The following is a 24,281-nucleotide window of genomic DNA, read 5'->3' on the forward strand; positions in this document are numbered from 1 at the left end:
CAGGTGATGCCCTCCCTGGCCCAGAGGGAAAAGTGTAAGCAAATCTCTGGTACAGGGAGGTGGAAGGTCATTGGGCCAACATCTACCTCCCCAGCAGAGGTGAGGGCTGCCAGGGATGCTGGCAGGTGGGCTGGCAGAGGGGGTATAGGGAAGGGGTCTCCAGGAAAGACGGCACAGAACAGAACGTCAGAGAGGTCTATTCTAGTGTCTACTCTGCTGTGTATGGAACCATGGGCTCATTCCCTCACATGCAAGGGGAGGAGCATGGGCCACACAGAAACCGGGTGATGGCTAAAGCTGGCCTCAGGATCAAGAAGACCCAAGTCTCAGGAGCTAGCAGCAAGCTGAGGAAAGAGAGAGAGCCAGCACCATGGAAACATCGCTGCCTTGGAGGCAGGAAGAAAGGTCCACACAGGGAAAGTGCTCAAGGCCAACCTTGTGAACACGAGGCCTGAGAGGGGGCCTCACCTGCACTAGCCTCAGCTCTGTCCACCCTGTGGGCTGTGAAACCCTGGAGCAGTCACTCACCTTTCCTGAGCCTCAGGTGCCTCATCTGTAAAGCAGGAGTAATAATAGAACCTACCTGATAGAAGATCAAAGAAATTAAATGAAACAATACGTGTATAGTTGGAAGGGAATTCTCACCTTCTACTTTAGGCAATACTTCCTGATTATCTGATTTAACAAGAAACACATCTTTGTTTTATAATAAGATTTCCAAAATAATAAGAGTATACAGTAACTAGCTCAGCATTTGACACACAGCAGGTGCTTAATAAAAGGCTGAGGCAACCCCACAACTGTGCCCAGCTTATCTAAGGGCCAAGGCTTTCCCCATTTGTTCCCTCCTTTAATGGGATTTTAGGCTCTTCCGTCAGCTCAGTAAGCTAGGTTCTGGCCTCCACTTATTCTCTAGTGACCTGCATATCACCATTTAACTGTGGTTAAGCAGGGTGCCTGGACACACCATAGCTAGTGAAGATGTAGCTATAAGAAGCCCTTGAACCACGATGCCACACTCACCAACAACTGGGAATCTGAGCCTCATTTCCTCTGCTGTAAAGGGCAATATCCTGCAATTCCACCCAAGGATGAAAGGAAGTGAGACGCCATGATATCACATTGCACACATAAACAAAAAACTGTCCGCATATTTGTGTTATGATGACCTCCAGTCCTCCCCAACCAATTTCCAGGCTGGGGAAACTGCAGCCTCAGGTCCATCCATCAAAGGCCGGGTTGGATTTTTCAGGCAGTGAAACTACTCTGTTCAATACTGTAATGGTGGACACCTGCCATTCCACATTTGTCCAAACCCATAGAACATACACCACCAAGAGGGAACACTGATGTGAACCATGGACTCCGGGTGACAGTGGTGTCAATGTAGATTCATCAACTGTAAAAAATCTACCACTCTGGTGGAGGATGTTGATAATGGGGGAAGCTATGCCTGTTGGGGGTGGGGGGCGCAGTATATGTAAAATCTCTGTACCTTCTTCTCAATTTTGCCGTGAACCTAAAACTGCTCTATAAAAAATAAGGTCTTTAATTTAAAAGAGAAAAGGACCAGGCTGGGCTCTCCTGATGGCTGTCAGGTTCACACATGAGTGAGGACACAGCACATACTTGAGACAGTGTGTATTCAAGGACCGCACCCTGGCATCCTCACCAACAAGGAGCCCAGACTTAACTCCTCCATCCTTGCAATCAACTGAGCAACAATGAGGCTGCAGACACAGAGTCTCATATAGTAACAGCTGGGGCGCCAGAACTGTGGGATCTAGTCAAGGTACACTAGGGCGAACATCTTAACCCTCACTAGGCCTCAGTTACCTAAAAAGAGGGAGCTGCAAAAATAGTAAAAACATGGGGGGTTGTGCTGGATAATCATTAAGGCCCCTTCCAGTTCTAACATTTCAGAATCTGAAATTTATTAGCACTACTTTCTTTAACCTTCTAACCTTAAGAAGGCTCCACTCCCCAGCTCCAATCCCTTCTAAGGCCCAGGTGGATTTCCCTAACCCATCAGTCCTCCCATAAGAGCTTTCATAGGTGCTATCCCCTCCCCGAGGGCAGTCAGAGACCCTCAGCTGACCTCCGCAGCCCTGTGCCAGGTCCTCCCCTCCTGCCTAACTTGTACCAGGCTCTGGCCACACCTGATCTGTGTTCCTCAACATGGCACACATCTTCCCATGTCCTTCATCCTCCCCTCCCGAGTCACCCACAAAGAAGGCCCCACTGTCTCCACTCAGCCTCCGAGGCCCAGGTTACACACCACGCGCTAAACACCTGAGCCAGAATTCACACTGCAAAAGAGGACTGGAGAGCACCTAACTAAGCCGGAGAGAGGGTGACAGTTCGTTAGGCGCTACCGTATGCCGGGTGCTGGGCCGCATCATGACGCACATGACCTCATTTTCTTCTTGCCACACAGATATGGAAATTATCATCCACACTTTCCAGCAAGGAAACCAGTCGACGCAGCTACATGGATGAGGAAGCAGACTCAGAGAAGTTAAGTCATTTGCCTGAGAATACACAGCTGGTTAGTGGTAGAACAAATAATGCAGCCTCAATCTGTCAGATTCCAACATCGGTGCCCTTTCCACTGCTCTACACTGCCTGGAGAGGTGGCAGGCTGAAGCTCAGAGGTGGGAAACCAGACCTGCTTTCCAGTTCTCCAGAACGTGCCCCAAGTTCCTAGCCCCTGCCTTTATATGTCTCTAGCTTTATATGCAACCAGGTGGCAATCTGCCCCACATCACCTGCAGTCAACAGGGTTTAGAATCTCAGGCTGGAAGGGAGCTCAGAGGACATTCCATCCTGTGCTTACCCAGTCCTCTGAGGAGCCCAGGGACTCCAGCTGGCCAACTTTAGCAATCCGGATCTCACCAACTTCCTCCCCAAAACAATTCCTGGGGCAGCCAGCACTGGCTACAGTTAGGCTGCTCCCAGTTCTGTTTCCACCGGCCCTTCTCTCCCCTCTGTGGTCCCCTGGAATAAGGAACAAGATGCCCATCTTCAGCATGACAGCCAGCCCTGAGGACATTTGGAACCTGCAGGCTTCTCTATACTGTTCCACACAGGGACTGCCCCCTCTCCAGTCCCCCACCAACCCTCTACCCCACACTATCTCCAGCTGGTTCTAGCACTGGACCCAACATTCCAGGCATGGTTTGCCTGACCAAATGCAGGCTTTCACCTCCACCCTTTTAGGTAGTATATTCCTATTGAGGGAGCCTGGGTATACATTTGCTTTTCTTACAGCTGAGTCACCTACTGAAGAATGTCCTTTCTCAACGACAACAACCTGCATGTATGCCTAACTGGTGAGAACAAAGTTCTCACGTAGAAAAGTGTGCTTGAGGGCTGGGTGTGGTGGCTCATGCCTGTAATCCCAGCACTTTGGGAGGCCGAGGCGGGCGGATCACCTGAGGTCAGGAGTTCGAGATCAGCCTGGCCAACATGGCGAAACCCAGTCTCTACTAAAAATACAAAAATTAGCCAGGTGTGGTGGCGGGTGCCTGTAGTCCCAGCTACTGGGGAGGCTGAGGTAGGAGAATCGCTTGAACTCGGGAGGTGGAGGTTGCAGTAAGCCGAGATCATGCCACAGCACTCCAGCCTGGGAGACAGAGTGGGACTCCATCTCAAAAGAAAAAAAAAAAAAAAAAAAGGGTGTTTGAGGAGGTGTGAGTTACCTAAGGGGGCAGAAGTAACTGAATGATTCAGTAATCCCCTATTTAGGAATCTAGAGATCTTTGCATCAGTACACAGAAGCTGGACAAAAATATGCACTGCCACATGCTTTGTAATAGACATTTTTGCTATTCTTGAATGTCCATCAAGAAGGGACTGGTTAAACAAACCACCATTCATTCGATGGAATACTATACAGCCATCAAAAAGAATGGGGTAGATTGCTTGGCAATGATACAGAAAGATGCCCATAAAATACAAAGCAAAGTGCAGATTTATATGTGTAACAGGATGCTATTTTTTTCAAAAACACATTTTGTGTGTGTGTGTGTGTGTGTGTGTGTGTGTGTGTATACATACGGAATCTTAAATGTGCACAGAAAAAGGCCTGGAAGCCCAGTGCTTTGGGAGGCCAAGGTGGGAGGATTGCTTGAGGCCAGGGGTTCAAGACCAGCCTGGGCAAAAAGCAAGAATAGAGTCTCTATTAAAAAAAAAAACTTTTTTACATTAGCAGAGCATGGTGGCACATGCCTGGAGTCCCAGCTACTCGGAAAGTTGAGGTGGGAGGATCACTTGAGCCCAGCAGTTCAGGCTACAATGAGCTATGATCATGCCACTGAACTCCAGCCTGAGTGACAGACTAATACTCTGTCTCTTAAAAAAAAGAAAAGAAGAAAAGAAAAAAGTCTCAAAGGATACATACCAAACTGCTGCTAGTAGACTGCTCTACAGAAGGACCTGTAGAAACTTTTATTTTACCTATGTTATTTTAACTCTTTACATGGGAAATCTAGTCCTGTTCTTATACAATTATAAAATTAATTTTTAAATACAGTAGGGACAGAGGAAGGGGAAAGGAAGGAGAGAGAAGACAACTGTCATTTTTTACTTTATATCTTTTGTACTGCTTGAGTTTTGGGGGGTTTTTCCCCAATAATCATGTGTTATTTGGTAATTTTTTTTAAAGGGAAATTTTAAAATATTTTTCTAAAAAATTTCAGTGAGCTGAGTGCAGTGGTGCATGCCTGTAGTCCCAGCTACTCCAGAGACAGACGCAGGAGGATAGCTTGAAACCAGAGTTTATCTAATCCTGTAACTCCCCTGCCTCCAAGAGGTAAGATGCCAATTTTGGGGAATTCCTCTTATACAAAATATGGTGGAAAGAGGGTTTCACAGATTCAAATCCTGGCTATGATCCCTTCTCGAATGACCCTGGGCAGGCCTCACTTTCCTTGTTTCTCCCTATGGAAATGTTATGAGGACCAAGTAGGAACCATAGAGTTCTCTGCAAACCTTAAAATGCTACCCAGACAGGAGCAGTAATGGTTGCCAAGGAGCTAGGAAGGAAAAGGGGCTGGACAGGGGCTGAGGTACTCAGATAAAAGCCAAAGATGCCTTGTGTTAACAAGAAAAAGCTGAAAGCTACCTAAAATGAAGAGGAAAATCAATAAATACATTGTGGCAATTTCCTATCAGGAAATACTATACAGCAGTGAAAAAAGAATGAGCCACAGCTGGAGATACGAACATGAATGAATCTGGGTCTCACTCTGTTGCCCAGGCTGGAGTGCAGTGGCATGATCTCAGTTCACTGCAACTTCCACCTCCCAGCCCAAGTCATCCTCCCACCTTAGCCTCTCAAGTAGCTGGAACTACAGGCATGCGCCACCACACCCAGCTAATTTTTGTATTGTTTGCAGAGATGGGTTTTGGCCATGTTGCCCAAGCTGGTCTCAAACTCCTGGGCTCAAGAGATCCACCTGCCTGCTCTGCCTCCCAAAGTGCCAGTAGGGCATGAGTCACCACGCTCAGCCTAAATAACATTTTTAAACATAAAAAAATACTATGTATTATTTAGGGATGCACACATTAAAAAAAAAACTTTAAAGAAATGCAAGAAAAAAACCCCACTAAATTCAGAACACTTGTTTCTTGTTGGTGGCTGATGAAGGAGAAATTTCAAGTGATTGGAAATGTGTTATTTCTTAAACCAGATGAGTGAGCATGTAGGTGCCTGCGTGTTACCCTCTATATCTGAGAGACTCCTTCAATTTTTCTTTTTTCTTTTTACTGTATTGTTTTGCTTTTTTTCTGCTTCAACTTTTATTTTAGATTCGGGGGGTACATGTGCAGGTTTGCTACCTGGGTATACTGCGTGATTTGGGTAGGGGTGATCCCATCACCTGGGTACTGAGCATAGTTCCCAACAGTTTTTCAACTCTGCCTCCCTCCCTCCCCACTCTAGCAGTCCCCAGTGTCTACTGTTGCCATCTTTATGTCCATGAGGACCTGATATTTAGCTCCACTTATAAGTGAGAAAATGCAGCATTTGGTTTTCTGTTCCTGTGTTAATGTGCTTAGGACAATATTTTCTAAAAGTCTATGTTGCCAGTTTCCTGGGGACCAGATCACGCAGGAGTTGCACCTGCAGAGACAGAAGTGGGCTGGAGAGGGACCAGGGCTCCTAAGTCTGCTGCTGAAGCTGACTATAGCGAAGGCAAAGGACAAGTGGCCTGAAGGCCAACAGAGAGCCTGGCCAATGCTCTGCCCAGTGGGTGGAGACTGAGCCAAAGGCCCTTGACTCATAGGGCAGTCCCATACCTGCCCTGGCCTCTCAGCGTGACTCCTTGGTGACACAACTCCCACAGCACCCACACACCTACACCCACTTACCCCACACACACACCCCTGCCTGGGCTGCCCGGTTTGTCCACTGTGTAGGTGCTCAAGGACACAGAGCTCCTGCCTCTCAAGGAACAGCCTCAGGGTGAGGTCCCTGGGAGAGAAGAGTTCAGCTCTGCCCAGAGCAGCCCTCAGACAAACAGCCAGCTGCTGCTTGCCAGTCATCCATTCCAATCTGAAGAGTGACTGTCCTGGGCCAGTCATGGGAAAATCATCAAGAACTTCCCGCAATGGTCATGGTGGCTGCCAAGGTCTTTCTCTGGGGGTTGGGAGCTGTGCTCCCCCACAAAACAAGGGGACCCAGCTGCCCTGTGCCTTCCTGTGGCAACTCTCTGGAGGATGCCTGGATACCCTCCCTACAGACGGCCAGGGATAGGAGGGGCAGGCACTGCAGGCATGTGGGGGCATAGCAGCAAGAATCTAGGAGGGCAGGCACAGCAAGGCCTGGCCCAGAGGGAAACCAGGAGCTGCCAGAGCCAAAGAGAGGGTGACCCAATCATTGGTTGTTATAGAGTTTTTAAGACTTGGAAGAGAATGCCCTGAGATGCCAGAGAGTGAAACGTTTTCATTCTAAAGCTGGGAAACCAAAGTCGGCAAAGGCGAACAGACGTGCCCACAGCCACATGGGACAGCAGTGGCACAGAAGAAATGCACACCTCGTCCTCTGGTGGCCACTGTGCACTCTCTTACCACACCATGCTACTGCTCAACCTCTCCCCCTCCCTCACAGTGGTCAGGTAAGCAATGAGGGAAAATGATGGAGGTGAGAAAGGAAGAACCCGGGCTGATGTGGGCCCACAAAAGAAAGAAGTCTGGAATAACACTGGAAGGGGCTGCCTACGAGGTGGAAAGCGCCCTGATCCCAGGGGTCGGGGTCACGCAGAGGGGCACTGGGGCTGTTGAGGGAATGCAAGCCAGGTGTCTTCAAAGCCCCACCCACATCTGAGTTTCCGCCACTCCAAACAGGGACAGATGTTTGAGACAAAGCAAAGGACAACTCATCCAGAGGGGACACAGCATGGACCACAAGTGGCAGAGGGTTGAAGGCAAGTGTCTTAGTCTGCTTTCTGCAACTATTCTGTTGAATATCACAGACTGGGTAATTTATAAAGAACAAGTTTATTTGGCTCATGGTTCTGGATGATGAGAAATCCAAGTGCATGACACCACCATCTGACAAGGGTCATGCCAAGGTGGAAGACAGAAGGAGAAAATGAGTGATTGAAATAGAGAGTGTATTAGCCAAACTGGCCTCTTTTATAACTAACCTCCCGTCCCCCTACCCCGTGATAGTGACATTAATCTATTTATGAGGGCAGAGCTGACAATCCATTCATGAAGCAGAGGGATTACGTTTCCAACATATGAACTTTTGGGGGACACATTCAAACCTTAGCAGCAAGTTATCCAGAGCACAGAAAATCAAACCAGTCTCATCATCTTCTACTGGAATCCTGTCAATAGCCTCATGATTAGCATCATTAACGATAATAGCAGCGACCCTGTACCGAGCGCTTACCACACTGGTGGCCCGTGCTGAGTGCTTGCCACACACTATCCCATTAATTCCCACCATTCTAGGAGGTAGCATTGACGTCATACAGAGCTGACAGGTGAGGATGCAGAGGCCCAGAGTGACAGACACGGCACCTACCCAGGTCTGCCAAGCACTGAATCATGTGCTCTTCACCCGGGGTGCTCAAGGAGCAGCCCGGACCAGCGGCACTGGCACCACCACCATCCACTGGATCAGATGCTCTGGAGTTGCAGCCCAGCAATCTGTGTTTAACAACCACCCTCTACCTCCATCCCCAGGATTGTGATGCATGCTCATGTTTGTGAACCAACTGCTCTGACCATTTCCCAATGCTGCTAAGGAGAAAAATCAACATTTCTATGTCTGGTATCAAAATCTTTTAGGGTCTTTCCCAGGCCAACTGGTCAATTCTCCCAACCGAGGAGAGGCTGATTCCAGTTATTCTGACTAGTCTACTAAGTTCCAGAAGAGACCCAGGTTCCACTCTGCACTTTGTCATTTTTTTAGGGTCTGACCTTGAAGTCACTTCCCTCCAGAAGACCCCCCCAACCATCTGGTGCCCCCAAATTACTCTGCACTCCAGTTATACCTATGCCAGTCCAACTCATTTGGCACTTACGGGCACACAATGCCTTTCAGGTCACACTCATAGCACATCTCCCCATTTGACCAAAAGTTCCTGGAAGGCAAAGCCAGCTCCTTACGCACCTGTGCATCAAGAACACTGCACGGCACTGGGCACAGGAGTCATCAGGAAATGATGCTTGGGAGAGCGCTAGGAGAGCACTCTGGTTCTCCTCCTGCCTTCTCATCTCTAGGCCTTAATTTCCTCATTTGTGAAATGTGCCATTATTCTACTCATTCACTGAACAAACTCAGAAGAGCCATCCACCAGGCACTCTTCTCCCGCTACAGAAATACACTCGAGAGGACTAAGGAGGTCCCTGCTCACCCCCTTCTATTCTAGGAAAAGAGAAAGACAGTAAACAAATAAACACTAAAAATAACAATTTGCCAGACACTAAGTTCTATACATATGCTTTCTCATTCGCAAATAAGATTCTTTCATAGCATGATACACATATGAGAAAAATAAAATAGTAATGTGACAGAAAGTGAAAAAAGGGGCTGCTTTGCATAAAAAGATCAGGGAAGGCCCCTCTGAGGAGCTGACATTTGAGCTGAGACTTGATCGATAAGGAAAAACCAGCCATGGGAAAAACGGGGAAAGATGTCCTGGGCAGAGGGAACAGCATGTATGGAAAGCCTAAGGATGAGAACAAGCTTGGCTTGCTGGAGGGGGAAAAGCAGGCCAGCATGGTGTGGCCAAATCACAGCGGGTACAGGAGTAAAACAGTAACCAGTGGGTTGGAGAGAGAGGCAGACAAACAACCTCCTACAACGCTGCCTCTCTCAAATCAGGTCGGCCTGACCCAACCAGGACATCCGGGCCCCAAGTCACAGGCAGCAGTGGGGGTAAGGGTATGACTCAGACCCCACAGCTTCCTGGGGCCCCGAAAAACCTGGTGGGGGTATCCAGGGGCAGGCATCAACCTTCAGCATGAGTGCCATGCCATACCCATGGAACACCCAAGGCTGGGAGACAAACGTGGTTACATAAGCGTGTAGAACATTGCACACTCCCAGCGGCAGCTTCCAGAGGGGCATGATCACGTGCTTCCATTAAGTGCCAGTCCCTGATCACATTATTTTCCCGGGACACAGCCAGGACAGCAGCCTTGGTCAGGGGAAAGGGAACAGGGTCCAGGATTCAAGGGTTGCTAGTCTTGGGAAAGCCTTAACCTTCTCTGGGCCTCAGTTTCCTCATCTGAAAATTAAGAGTTGTTAGAAAGATTAAGTGAGGCCGGGTGGGGCGGCTCACACCTGTGATCCCAGCACTTTAGGAGGCTGAGACGGGCGGATCACTTGAGGTCAGGAGTTTGAGACCAGCCTGGCCAACATGGTGAAACTGTCTCTACTCAAAATACAAAAAAATTAGCCGGGGATGGTGGCAAGTGCCTGTAATCCCAGCTACTCGGGAGGCTGAGGTAGGAGAATCGCTTGAACCTGGGAGGCAAGTTGCCGTGAGCCGAGATCGTGCCACTGCACTCCAGCCTGGGTAACAGAGTGAGACTCTGTCTCAAAAAAAAAAAAAAAAAAAAAAAAAGATTAAATGAGATACGGAATGTAAGCACTGTGCCTGGCACATAGTAAGCTATTAGCATTATCAGTTTTTTCACTGCCTCAGTTTCTTCTGTTGCAAAACAGAGACCACCACGGGGATGCTGAGTTTGTACTAATATTCTACCCTCCTAATACAATTCTACCCTCCTTTGTCAAGGATTTTTTAAAAACATTCTGAGTCCCCTTTTCTGACCTCTCATCAGATGCCGAATTCCCCTCTATCACACCCCATTGTTTGGAAAATGAGTAAGTGCTGATTAAATCCCATTTTGACGGTACTGTGAGAAAAAAATGATGCATTAGGAATCTACACATTTCCCTGCACTGTCATTCTGCAAGGGGGTGGGGAAGGACGTTGCTGATTCTTCTGCATCATCCACAAAAGTCCCTCCCTCCCCCTACCAAAACACAATCTCTCACCCAGTCGCACAAAATTCCCATCTGCTCCTGTACGCACAATGAATGTACAATGCACACGTGCACACAAATGTCCTACAGTGGAAAGCTCAGCCTTCATACTCCATCCCCAGAAGCACTCCTGGAAACTCATCCATCCTGCACATGCACACAAATGTCTCCAACAATGTGCATACAAAATATGTTCAACAGAAATAGTATAGTAGGAACTCTGGAGCCAAATGCCTGAGTTCATATCTGACTTTGCAACTCACAGCTGTGTGACCTCAAGCTCCAAGTACCTCAGTTTCCTAAAGTATAAAATGGAGATAATAACAATATTAATGTTTAGGATGGAAGTGACAATTAAATGAGTCTAATACACGTACAGCGTTAAGATCAGCACTTGGAAAGCGCCCAATAAAAATTATTATTTTCCTCCTCGTGAAATATGTACACTGCTTCCACAACTTTATACGAAACTCCTGACGCCGCGTAGGCAACTCGTCTCCACAGGATAGACACCCAAAGGGCCGCAGCGCCGCCCGCACCCGGAGGGTCTGCGCTCTCTACAACCGCCCCACGCCGTTCCCAGGCGTGCTACCCCGCGCAGTGCGCACGCGCGCCCCCCACCAGACCCAGCGCCAAGCAGGGAGTAGCGGCTCAGCCCGGCTTGGCCGCTGGCGGAGACGCCCCGGGACCCCGCGCGCCGGGCCTGGGTGCACAAGCCACCTTCCCCAGCTCGCTCCCCGCCGCCACCGAGGCTCTGGACGATCTGGGCCTGGCCTCCCTTCCTCCCCTCCATCCCCGCTCCGGGCCGGCCGGCTTACCCGAGGACGGGGAGCTTGGGGACACAGCGCCCCGCTTGCTGCGTCCAGCCCCGAATCCAGGGACGGGGCAGCGGCCCGGGCAAGGCTCCGGCCCCCCGTAGCACTCCTAGGGGCTCCTGGACGGGGGCAGGGCACCCGGGCCGAGGAGGAGGAAGTGCCGGGGGCCCGGCCGGGCCGCCCCACCCCTGGGAAAGTCCCCGGAGACTGGCAGGCCACTCGCCCAATCGCGCCGCGCGCTCCGGGCGGGCCCGCGGCCGCCAGGGGTGGGACCGAGCGAGGTAAACACCGGCTGCCTGCGGTTCCGGGGGCCCGCGGTGTCTCTCGTCCCCTCGGCGGCCTTCCCCTCTAGGAGCGACTTCCCTGGGGCCACCGTCCCGGGCCTGCGCGGCGCCTTGCCGCACTCCCAGCGCCGGAAGCCCCTGTCGAAGGCCTGGGGCCACCTTGAAAGCCGGAATTTCAGAGCGGAGGCGAGCCACAGAGACCACCCAGCCCCTTCCTTGTGCCGAGGGGAACACAGGCTAGAACAGGGAGGGGACCTGCCAAAAGGCACGTAAGCATTTGGCCCTAAGCCAGAGCTGGAGCTCAGGCCCCCAGAGTTCCGTCCAGGGCGCTCCAGGACTCTTCTTAACGAAGCTATAGAAATTCCGAGCTGAAAAGACCCATAAAGACTCTACCGCGAACATTTTTTGCTCCAGACATTGTAAAGGATTCCCAGACATCGTAAACGCTTTGCTCCAGACATTGTAGATGCTTTGCGTGCATTATTTTCTTCGCACAATCACGCTAGGGAGGTGGGTTTTACTACCTTTTCTTAAATAATATTTGAGTCACAAAAAGGTTAGATGACCTCAGTAAGGGGCTGAATCAAGATTCAAACCCGGGTGGGCAAATCCAGAGGCCGCCTTCCACCCCACCTACTTATATGTGGGCTAGATAATCCCAACAGACTGGGATTTCCTAGACCGGTAAGGAACATAAACTTGCTTTAAGGGTAGGAAAGCTTTTTAAAAGCTTATCCTTTTATTTTTAAAAAGAAAGAAAGCTAAATTTTAATTCCAAAAAGTGGAAGGTCTAACCTTGGAATAAAGAACAGCTCTTTAAACTAAATATAGCTTTATGAAAAACCTATTGCAAAAGACCCATTTCACTGGTACTGTTGAAAACTTAGTCATTGACAGGCCCTCATCCTCAAAAAGAATTAGGGGAAAGGATTTGGGGAACTGTTTAATACACACCCTCATTTTACAGAAGAGAGACCCATCAATCAACTGTGACTTCGCAATAATACACACACACAGACACTTGCCCAAATTATATACCTAATCTGGGGATTCTCCTATAAGGCTTTGTAACCTCCTAGGGTTCCTTCAGTTAATTCAACGGTGTTATCAGATCTTCAAAACGATATTCATTCTAGTTTAATTATGAAAAGAATTACACTTATGCCTTGATTCAGAAAGGAGGGAGGGAGGAAGCGATGCAAACTCCAAAGCACCACTGAGTCTCACCACTGGGGGATCCTACAGAGAAATTGGGAATCCTGGCCCTGGTTTACATAGCAGCTCCCAGGCATCGTCTCCACCCATCAGGTCCGCACCTGCCAGTTTTCTTCCTGCTCTTTGTGCCTGTACTTCCCAATTCTCTTCGGGCAGTGCTCTCTTCCTATTCCCAACCCACATCTTCTCCACCCCCACCCTCTACCCACTGAAAACTAAAATCTACCTAAAAATGGCTGGTCTCTAATTACTTGCATTTTGTTTCCACACTATTTCAGCTGTTTTTATAGCATGTCTGGCCTTAGCCGGGCAGACAGTTTCATTTCTCAAAGTGTCCGCTGGGAATTCTCAAGCTTGACATAAAAAATGGCACTCAGTCATCTTTTTGTCTGATTTCCTAGTTCTGGATCCTTTTTCTTAACAGTTCCAATTTGTGAGAAAACTCATTTATTTATAAAGTCGTGACTGCCCCCACCTCTTCCATTCTTTGAAGTCTTGGTTTGTCTTCAGGACATTCCACCCTGTTAGAGACCATGGAGCCCATAGATAACAAACCCCTATTTGACAGATAGGTAAACTGAGTCCTCTGTCTAGAAAAGGACTTACTCTAGGCCACACACATTGAGTGACACAACCAGGATTGGAATCCAGGGCCTTGGCTCCAGTCCTGTGTGCTTGGTCCACTGTACCAAGTTGTCTTCACAATGACATGATTTTTCTCACTGCCTTGCAAAAAACACCACTGTCATAAACACAGGCTATGAATTGAGCTAATGGGATTCCAATCCCTGCTCAGCCACTTACTACCTGGGTGGCCCCTCTAAGCCTCAGGCTTCTGTCTGGAAAATGGGGGATAATATACCTATTCCTCATGTGAATCGTGAGGATAAATTGGACAATGCAAATAAAGCCCAAGGCTCAGCACACAGTAGGCATTCAAGAAATGATAGCGGTGTCTAGATGTGGGCTGCATGCATTGGGTAGAACTTGGCTCTTAAACTCAGCAATGCAACCTCACCAGGCGCCATCCCACCATACACATCCTCTGTGAGACCCTAGCCTCTAGGAGCATGGCAGGAATGGGAGACAGGCCCCCTAGCCTGGCACTGTCTGCTACCCTGTGGTCTGGAAGGGGATTTCCAAGTCAAGAAGCTGGGCCTGACGCTGGGAGCTGAGTGACTCAGGCAGGTGCAACCTCTTGTTCTTCCAGAGTAATGACAAGCACTCGCACAAAGCCACACCCAGAAGGAGAATCAAACTGCCTTTGTTTTGTTTTGTTTTATTTGGTTTTGTTTTAAAGCACGCAATTTCTCAATCTCCTTTCTGCTACTCCCTCCTCCACCACCCCTACTGAGGTAGCTACAGAGTCAGACCCAAATACGCATTTGAAGGTAATAAAAAACATATGAAAAATCCATCTATAACCAACTTAACTCTAGACCAAGTTCCAGAAGAGGGGTGGAGGCTGCATAATAAAAGCATTAAAAGGTAACATGTATGGAGTATTTGCTGTGTGCTATCTCTGCGCTTTTATTCATAATTTGTCTCCCAACCAGCTTATGAGGTCGGCACCATTATCATCCACATTTCACAGACGAAACTGAAGCTTTGAGGTATTAGATGACTTGCCCAAGGTCTTACAGCACAGCAAGTAACCAGAGCTTGAAGATCCAGGCTCTTAAACGCTTAACACTCTTAAGCATCATGCTCCAAAGTCTTGCCAGCTAGCAAGACATAGAACTCAGAGTGCCAGGCTTGAAGGGTCTTTAGAAATGATCAACCCAGGCAGGGCGTGCCGTGGCTCACGCCTGTAATCCCAACACTCTGGGAGGCTGAGGCGGGCGGATCACCTGAGGTCAGGAGTTCAAGACCAGCCTGGCCAACATGGTGAAACCCCGTCTCTACTAAAAATACAAATATTAGCCAGGTGTGGTGGTGGGCGCCTGTAATCCCAGTTACTCAGGAGGCTAAGGCAGGAGAATCACTTGAACCCAGGAGGTGGAGGTTACAATGAGCCAAGATCGCGCCATTGCACTCCAGCCTGGGGACAAGAGCAAGACTTTGTCTCAAAAAAAAAAAAAGAAAGAAAGAAATGATCAACCCAGTCTTTTCATTGTAGGGCTGGAGCCACACCAAGGGCCAGAGAGCGGCAGGGACTTGCGGGAGGTCTTACGTTGAGTTTGTGATTCATACATAGGACAGAACCCAAGTATCCTTCTCCCAGCACAGTGCTGTTTCCACATACCCCACTGATAGGAAATGGAGCATCTAAATCAAACAAGAACATGCCTCATTCCATTAGGAGAATGAGTGAATCAGGGCCTTGGCTAGGGGAGAATGGAACTCGGGAGCAGCTAATGAACTAGGAAAAGAGCAGCCCTGGGTCCCTTCCTTAGATCCATAACCTGAGGCAATCTCAGGAGTGTAAAACCCTCCAGTGGATTCTAGGTACTTTTTGGTGCTGGGTGTATGTGTATGTTAAAGAGAGATTTTGGTGATAGTTAAATGAGAATGCACATCAAGCACATGATATTGACTAAAATTGTTCTAGGCAATTGTGGCAGTTTTTGGTAAAAAGTAAATAAATGAGCAGGGTCCATGGTCCCAGCTTCTCTCCTCAGCCTAAGAAGACATTTTTAATTCTCTCTATTCAGCTCCCAAATACCTGCATGAGGAGGTAGTTGTATCTTCAGAAGTTTTCACATTCATTCAGCACCTTAAGGTGAATGAAACCATTTCATACCCACAACTTGCCCATTTCCCAAGAGACCGTCATGCAGAGGATAAGGTGTGGGCTCTGGCCTCTGGGCTTAAATCACAGCCCTGCCACTTACAACTCTGTGCCTTGGTTTCTTTATCAATGACATGAAGGCTATAACTGTGCCCAATTCAGAGGGTGGTGACAATCAAATGCCACAAGGCTTGGCCTCAGTGAAAGGTAGCGATGATCATTATGATCATCAATCCTATGAGGCAGCAGGGATTGCTTCTCTCCTTTTCCCAGGAGGACCCCAAGGCCTGGAGCTGGGGAGCAGCTTGCCCTAGACATCAGACTGTCTTCTGAGGAGCTGGGCCTGGAAGGCATTGCTGCTGACTTTTCTCCAGGCTCTTTCCCCTTTTCCCCCTTCTCTATCCCAACTATTTTCCCTGTGTCCCTGGGCTGGCCTGTTACACTTCAGTTTCTAGGGCACCACTGGAGGAGAGGAAAGGGCAAAGTGACACTGGGGGAAATTCCCAGCCTCGTCACATACGTGGCCTAGCCAGGTCCCTCCCACAGTTCCTAGGAGCCCTGGGTCTCCCCACTCCAGCATCTCTCCCCCTGGCCTCTCCGTCTCCAGGTCAGGGTGTCAAGCGGGATCTGGGCTTGCATCCAGGGTTGCCCCTTGTCATCCTCCTGGAAGTGGGAACAGGTCAGCCAGGCCCAGCCTGGCCCAGCCTCTCAGGAAGTTAGACCCACAAAACCGGAGCATTTCCTAATCCCGGGAAGCCCTAACAGGGCCCTGAGAGCAATCCTCTTTCAGTCCCACCCCCCTTCCTCCCTGTCCTCTCCCACACCCTCTTCTTCTATGGCCCCTCCCCGCTCTCCCTCCATTCCTCTGTAGCCTAGAAGCCACCGTCAGACTTGGCCTCTGTTCCTTGCCTCTTCTAGCCAGGGACTTCCCTGGGCTGTGAAAAGATGCCTGGGGAGGGGATGAAGAGGGCCGTTTGGATGAACTGGCCTTTCTTCATCATTCCTGGTTCCAGAGTTTCCTCATTTTTATGGTAACATTTATGGACCACTGAGGATACAGGAGTGGACCAATCAGACCCGCTTCCTGCTCTCTCAGAGCTCACAGACTCTCAGGAGCCATATGGGGCTATTTAAATAAGTAGAATTAAACTAAAATTAAATAGAATTTTAGCCCAGATTTTCTAAGTGATCAAAGAGGAAGCTGCGTCAGCTGTGTCTGCCTGCCCTTGGCCCACTCCCTGTGCCCTGGGCTCTCTGTTACAGGTTCCACCACAAAAGAGTCCAGCGGCCCTAGAAGCAGAGCAGGCAGGAGAGAAGCAAGAGATCCTTTTGTTCCAGTGTTAAGGAGGGTCTCAGCCTCCACTATGTTCCCCTGGAGGCAGCGCCAACTCTTGGCCTCTTCCTATCTAGCTGTAGACTTCTAAAGTGCCCAACACACACTTGTACCCTCTCCATCAAAAATTCACTGTACACACAGATACACACACAAATACACACAGTCACCAACTTACACCCACACAGACAGACACATACACGCTTCAGGGATCTGACACAACACAGGCACACATTCTCACACACACAAACACCCACATCCATATTCACACTTGCATACCTCCCTTTTCTTGAGGGAATAAGACAAAAATAGGCTTTGCTTTTCCCTTTGGAAAAGATAGTAACAACTAGAGAGAAAAAGACTGGCCAAGAAGGCAAGGCCAGAAGAAGAGGGGCAGGAAGAAGGAACGAGATGGGGGAGAGAAGACAGTGGAGAAGGAGGCTGGGTGAGGAGCAGGGGCTGGGAGCCCAAGACCTGGGTGGGAAGAGCAAGCTGGGCTGGGAGCAGCAGACCCTGGCTGGCAGGACATGGGAGGCCAGGTGGCTCTTGGCACAGAGCTGAGGGTGTCTGCTTGCCCCAGCACCCTTGTGCGGTGGGTCCTTTCCCCTGTCCTGGCCCACCGGCCCCCATCTAGTCACTCACCTGGGGAAGGGCAGGAGAATACGAGGGTGTGTGCACCAGGGGCGGCTGTCCCTATGAAGGCTCCTCGGCTCACTGTGCTTCTGCAGGAAGGAGGGCTGGGCTGAGCTGACTATTAGGCAGGAGGGGAATTCCCCGAGATGGAGGAGCCACCACCAGGCAGCCCCGCAAGGCCCAGCTGAGGCCCCATCCTGCCCGCTGGCAGAGCAGAGGGCCCTTATTTGTCAGCCTCCACCTGTCACTTCCCAGACTGGCTGTCCCGTGCTGTGAATTCCAGGGAGTTGGGGTTGGGGGGGATCTGGGGAGAAGAGTTGGAAGCCTGATGCTTCCTCAGCTGGGCTGGGAAAAGGCACCCGAGAATGGGCTGGGGCAACCTGGCCTGGCCTCCCTAGATTGTCCTGAAGACCTCCATTTCCTCCTTCACCTAAGGTGGGGGATTCCAGTGCTCAGGGCCCTGAGGAAACTGCCAGATGCCCAGCCCACATCCTCCCACCCCGTTCCTATCCTACCTGTTGCCACTGACTCTCTGAGGCTTCTCCATCCATAGTGAAGAAGGGGCCCACTCCTTCCTTGGTGCATGCCGAGTCACATTTTGATGTCAAGTAAGGCCTTAGAAACCGCAGCCCAAGGAATTCTGCACTGACCAGCTGGAGATCCTGAACAAGTCACCTCATCATCCTGAGCCCCAGTGATCTCCTGCTTAATGAGTCCTGCTTTGCCTGACTCTTGCCATTTAATGGTAATTAAAATAAAATGATGGGCTGGCACCGTGGCTCACGCCTATTAATCTTGGCACTATGTGAGGCCTGAGGCAGGCTTAAGCCTAGGAGTTCGAGACCAGCCTGTGCAACATGGTAAAAACACTGTCTCCACAAAAAATACAAAAATTAGCTGGGCGTGGTGGCACTTGCCTATAGTCCCAGCTACTCAGGAGGCTGAGGTGGGAGAATTGCTCGAGCCCAGGAGGTTGAGGCTGCAGTGAACCATTATGGCGCCACTGCACTCCAGCCTGGGCAACAGAGTGAGACCCTGTCTCAGAAATAATAATAAATTTAGAAATAAAAATAATAGTTTGTAGACATCCTTTGTAAACTACTGACTGCTTTACAAACATAAAGTCTTTGTTCCTTATCCCCTGAAAATATGCCTGGGGAGGGGATGAAGAGGGCCGTTTGGATGAGGTGTGGCCTTTCTTCACCATTCCTGGTTCCAGAGTTTCCTCATTCTTATGGTAACATTTATGGACCACTGAGGGTACAAGAGTGGACTAATCAGACCCGCTTCCTGCCTTCTCAGAGTTCACAGACTCTGAGGAGCCATATGGGGCTATTTAAATATAAATTAAGTAGATTAAACTAAAATTAAATAGAATTAACAGTTCAATTCCTCAGTAGCACAAGCTGCATTTCGAGTGCTCAACAGCCACATGCACCTACTACATTAGACTACATGCATATATGACATTTCCATTATTATAGAAAGTTCTGTTGGATAGCACTGCTCTGGGGGCTACAGGTAAATGAGCAGGAGATTACAATAAAGTACAAGAAAGATGTGTTTTGGCAGGAGAAATGCAGGGGGCTTTGGGAGCCTGGACAAAAGAGTATCTGGTCAGGATATGGGGATCTGGGAAGTCTTCCTGGAGGAAGTGACACCTAAACTGAGACCTGAAAGTAGCCAAGAAAGAAGATAAGGAAGAGTGTTCTCCACAAAGGGAATAGAATATTCAAAGAGAATAGAGAATATATTCTGAGAACAGAAAGAGAAGAGAGAATATATTCCATGAACTGTTCAGTCTGAGTAGACCAAGGGATTTGAGGCAGATTGGGGGAAGTGACAGAGGTAGACCTGGAGAAATAAACAGGTCCAGGTCACAAGGGGCCACATGCAGCCTCTGCAGGAGGAGAGGAGCAATAAGAGGTGGGGGCGGAGAAGGATCCATTGAATCCCATCCAACTGCATCTGTGCCCTTCAGATCAGGATTACACGGGGATGCTAAATCTCCTAGCCCAATGGCCTCACTTTACAGACAAGGAAGTGGAGGCCAGACAGGGGAAATAAATTTCCAAATGAGTAAATAGAGGGACTTCCTGACTCCTAGTCCAGTGCTCTTTCCCACACCACACTCAGCCCCTCAGTGGCACTGCCACTTTTCAAGAGCTCGATTGCCACACGTGGCAAGCAGCTACCATGCCAGACTGCACAGATATTTCCATCATCACAGAAAGTGCAGTTGTATGAATGATACTGACCCTTGAGCTAGACCAGGGGCAAAAAGATGATGTTCTCCTGTACATAGACCCTTTTCTCTGCAGGGGGTGAAAATATGTGTAGCTCAGCCCTAATGTTCCTGGATTACAATTTTCCCCCTATATACAATATTTGCACTTTAAAGTCCACTATAGTTACATATTCTCTGTAAATTCACAGAGCCTGGCTTAGACCAGTTCCTGCCCATGGAATCTTAGATGGCAAAGGGACCTTGAAGGGCTAAGGACGTTCAAGGAGCTGGAGCGACATGAGCTGGGATTTCCAGTTAGAATACCTGGCTGGCACATCCTATGAAGAGAATGGCTCTGAGCTCTCCCTGCTGAAATGCTGACAGCAATCAGTTTCTCTCACCTCTTCCCCCTTCCAGCCATGCATGGATTCCCTGAAGCTGCCTTCTCTGTTCAGGCCAGGGGATAGACACTGAGGAAGAAAATGCCCTCAGACTGGGAATCAGTAGAGCTGACTTTGAATCCTGGCTCTGCCGTATGGCCCTAGGCAAGTTTTGGTCTTCAGCTTCTCCTTCTATAATGTAAAATATCAGGCTAGATGACCACTAAGGGACCTCCCATTCTGACATGTTAAGGAAGTCCAAAAGTTCAGAGGAAGGAGAAATCAAGATGAATAAAGGCGGATTGCCATTAGGTGGTTAGGAAATAAAAACACTAAGAGCTAATATTTAAGCTTATCATATGCCAGGCACAGTACTCAGTGCTCTTAGATGAATTATTTCACGCATGTCTCTTAAGAACTGTCTAAGACTGATATACTATTCTGCAAAAGAAGAAATGAGGCTCCTAGTGGGTTAAGACAACTGCTAATAAATGGCACAAGTAGAGTTCAAATCTAAGTAATGTCTCCCGTGAGGATGTGGAGGAGATGAGACCTATACTGGATCTTAAAAGAGGGCAAAATTTGGGTATACACAAGGAAACTGTCACAGGACCACTCTTTTGATACGGAATTATCCAGCCCTACCTCACCCATTTTGACATCTCTGGTCTTGCTGCTGGTGTCGTAGGGACAGGACTGAGCCAGTCTCATAAAAGCTATTTGATACTTACTTAGGGAATGAATGAATTTGACTCTGTGAGTTTCCTGGTTCATCAATTCTGTTGAAAGTTCCCCAAGAATAGAAACTCTTCATGCCATTAGGACCTAGCCCAGGATTTGGCAGATTTCTGGACCCCATCATAGAGCTAAGAAATCAGACTCTCTAACGAGGGGATCCCTAAAGGCAGCAGTTTAATTAAACTCCCTGATACTCCCCGATACTCCCCGTAGAGTTTGAGAAGCCAAAACTCTCAGCTGGATCTTCCAAATCCAAAGTGAGAATTATCTGCTCACATATAGGCAGCTAGGTAGAACTCACTGTCAGGAACTCACTGGTAGATACTGAGGATGCGTTTACTTCTCTGAGTCACCCAAGCATCAAATCTATGATTTTTGCAAAGTCCCACTCAAGCCAATGAAGTTACCTGCTTATCTGAACTTTGAGGACAGGCAGTTAGAAGAGGTCATAGAATCATAGTTTTTCAGATGTCTACTGGCTCAATAGCCTACCCAGAACCAGCACATCCTCCCCCAACCATTGGCAAGTGGTCAGCCAAGTTTTGCCACCCTACTTCAATGATGGGGAGCTCACTACCTTACAGGTAGCCCATTGCATTGTCAGTCAGCTCTCATTTAAAGCTCAGATCTGCCTTCTTCTCCTTTGGATGGGTGCCTATCAATGGCTGACAAATTCTTCCAAGGCCCTTCATGATCTAGCCTCTACTTACCATCCCTTCCCGCTCTAACCACCCCTAAGCATTCCTCAAATGTGCCAGCTCCTTTCTGCTTCTTTTTCTTTTTTATTTTTATTTTTTTGAGACAGAGTCTCACCCTGTCGCCCAGGCTGGAGTGCAATGCTACAATCTCGGCTTACTGCAACCTCCGCCTCCCAGGTTCAAGCAATTCTCCTACCTCAACCTCCTGAGCAGCTGGGATTACAGGTGCGTGCCACAATTCCCAGCTAATGTTTTGTATCTTTAGTAGAGACAGGGTTTCACTATGTTGGCCGGGCTGGTCTTGAACTCCTGAACTCGTGATCCACCCGCCTCGACCTCCCAAAGTGCTGGGGTTACAGGCGTGAGCCACCGTGCCTGGTCTTCCTTTTTGCTTCTTTTGGCTTCCTTGCATGTTCCTTGGCCCCTGGCTGCAGCACCTCCCCTCCACTGTGCCTTTCACCTGGCCAATGCCTGCTTATTTCCTCTGTCTCAACTTAAGTGTGCCTCTTCTGGGAAGTTTCCCTGACCTTCCCCACTCCTGCACTCCCCTCCAGACCACAGCAGGCCCCTTGTTCTGCATTTTCAAGCCCTGCCTTTCTCTCTCTCTGCAACTAGTTGTAATAAAATGATTATTGGTGCAGTTAATTTAGCATCTGATGAGAAAAATGGTTTTCAGCCAGGGATGATTTTGGCCCCCACAGGACAACTGGCAATATCTGGAGACATTTTTCATTGTCACAACTGAGGAGGGAGTATACTACTGACATTTATTGGACAGAAGGCAGGGATGCTGCCAAGCAGCCTACCATGCACAGGACAGATCCCCATAACAAAAAATGACCCAACCCAACACATCAACAGTGTTCTCAACATGTCCATAGAGAAAACTCGTTCTGGAGTATAAGCCCCATGTGGTCAGGGACTATTTCTTCTTTGATTGTCACAATTTCACCAGTGCCTAGCAAACAGCAGGCAATCCATGAATGCTTGTGGAGGGAAGAAGAGAAGGAGAAGGAAGTGGGTCATAGAATGAAATGCTAGAACCCCATCGAGTGGGGCTGATGTGTACAATGTCCCCGACGTTGGGGAGAGTAGAGGACTGGGGATACACATGTAAAGAGAGCTGAGACTGGGCAGACAGACCTCGGGAGCCTTGAACACTGGGCTAAAGAATGTCGCCTCTGGCCGGGCACAGTGAGTCATGCCTGTAATCCCAGCACTTTGGGAGTCCGAGGCAGGCAGATCACAAGGTCAGGAGATCGAGACCATCCTGGCTAACACGGTGAAACCCCATCTCTACTAAAAAATACAAAAAATTAGCCGGGTGCGGTGGCGGGCACCTGTAGTCCCAGCTACTTGGGAGGCTGAGGCAGGAGAATGGCGTGACCCCGGGAGGTGGAGTTTGCAGTGAGCCAAGATCATGCCACTGCACTCCAGACTGGGTGACAGAGCAAGACTCCGTCTCAAAAAAAAAAAAAGAAAAAAGAAAAGAATGTCGCCTCCATTCTATAAGCAATGTGGGGGGGGGGCATAGGAGTCTTTCCACTAACATTAACAAAATACTTTTGTGGCCAAAAATGTTCTGATCAAACTGGCACTTCAGGAAGAGATCTGGGGACAGTGAGAAATATGTCTTGAGAAAGGGGATTTGACTTGTTAGTGATAGAGGCAGGTGTTAAATCCACAAATATCCCTTCTTATTTTACTGATGCACATGGGGTAACCCTGGTTGCAAACAGCTGTCTGAAGAGCTGGCAGCACCCTTTTTCAGACTGTGAGTAAATGGACAGGCCTCAAACTTTGAGGCCACAGGCGTCTGCTTGGTGCCAGGCCAGCCACTATTACTGACTCACCGTATGGCCTCATCAGTACTTCCTCTCGCCATCCCTCACCTTCCTCATCTGTAAAAGGGAGTAAATTCTCTTCGCCCATTTATAACACTGAGCACAGCTGTGTGCACAAAAGGGCATCCATTAGGATAATTTCATAGAGAATATTATAGACCATGGGTTTGTTAACTTTAGTGTCCTTTGACCAGGGGTTCTCAATCCTGACTGCACATTTAAATCACCTGCAATCCTGACTGCACATTTAAATCACCTGGGGATCTTTCTAAACACGCAGACCCTCCAGGCCCCACCCCAGATTAATTAAACCAGAATCTCCGGGGGTGTGGCCTGGGCATGGGTATTGATAAAGCTCCCCCAGGTGATTTTGAGATGCAAAGTTGCGACCACTGACCTAGAAGCTGCCTTTTTTTTTTTTTTTTTTTTTTTGAGACAAATCTGCCCTTTTAACAGCTGGTTCTGATGCAGGTGATCCCAGGAACTTACTGTCGTTGAGTCACTGTGGTCTCCCAACTTGTTCCTTCTTTTCGTATCAGGAAGGTGACTTCTCAATACCAGGATAGGGACAACAAATTTCAGAATGTAGAGAGAATCCCTCTTTTGGGGAGTCACAGAACAGTATGTATGATGGGTGTGAAAGGAAAAGTTAAAACGCAAGCTAAGCCACTAAGTGGAGAGGAGGTATGTGTCATTCTATCAGCATTTGAAAAATGGGATTCAGGGAGGCCTTTTGCAAAATTGTGCTTTCCAAGGAAACTAATACAGGGTGGCATGTTGCAAGATTCTTGTCAAAGGAAGGGGATCCAAGTACAGATGTTGCAACACTGTGCTGCCAAAGGAAGTGGAAGCAAAGGAAGTGGCTTCTTAGTC

The 24,281-nt window shown here is 48.8% G+C and overlaps 1 protein-coding gene across 12 annotated transcripts in view; it reads right to left on the reverse strand.

Moving 5' to 3' along the window:
- The window catches only part of TNIP1 (TNFAIP3 interacting protein 1), a 54,639-nt gene extending 39,566 nt beyond the window's left edge, over window positions 1-15,073 (reverse strand). For 3 of the 12 annotated variants that reach the window (XM_055112803.2, XM_055112798.2, XM_055112799.3), the window contains exon 1: window positions 11,329-15,072. The gene's annotated coding sequence lies outside the window, so the exon portion shown is untranslated. Of the gene's footprint in view, window positions 1-11,328 lie in introns of all 12 variants that reach the window. The other 9 variants (XM_055112805.2, XM_034960810.3, XM_008954434.5 and 6 more) reach the window with 7 other exon arrangements.
- Window positions 15,074-24,281: the final 9,208 nt, after the last annotated feature.

The sequence above is a fragment of the Pan paniscus genome, chromosome 4 (genome assembly GCF_029289425.2).
Source record: "Pan paniscus chromosome 4, NHGRI_mPanPan1-v2.0_pri, whole genome shotgun sequence".
Taxonomy (NCBI): Eukaryota; Metazoa; Chordata; class Mammalia; order Primates; family Hominidae; genus Pan; species Pan paniscus.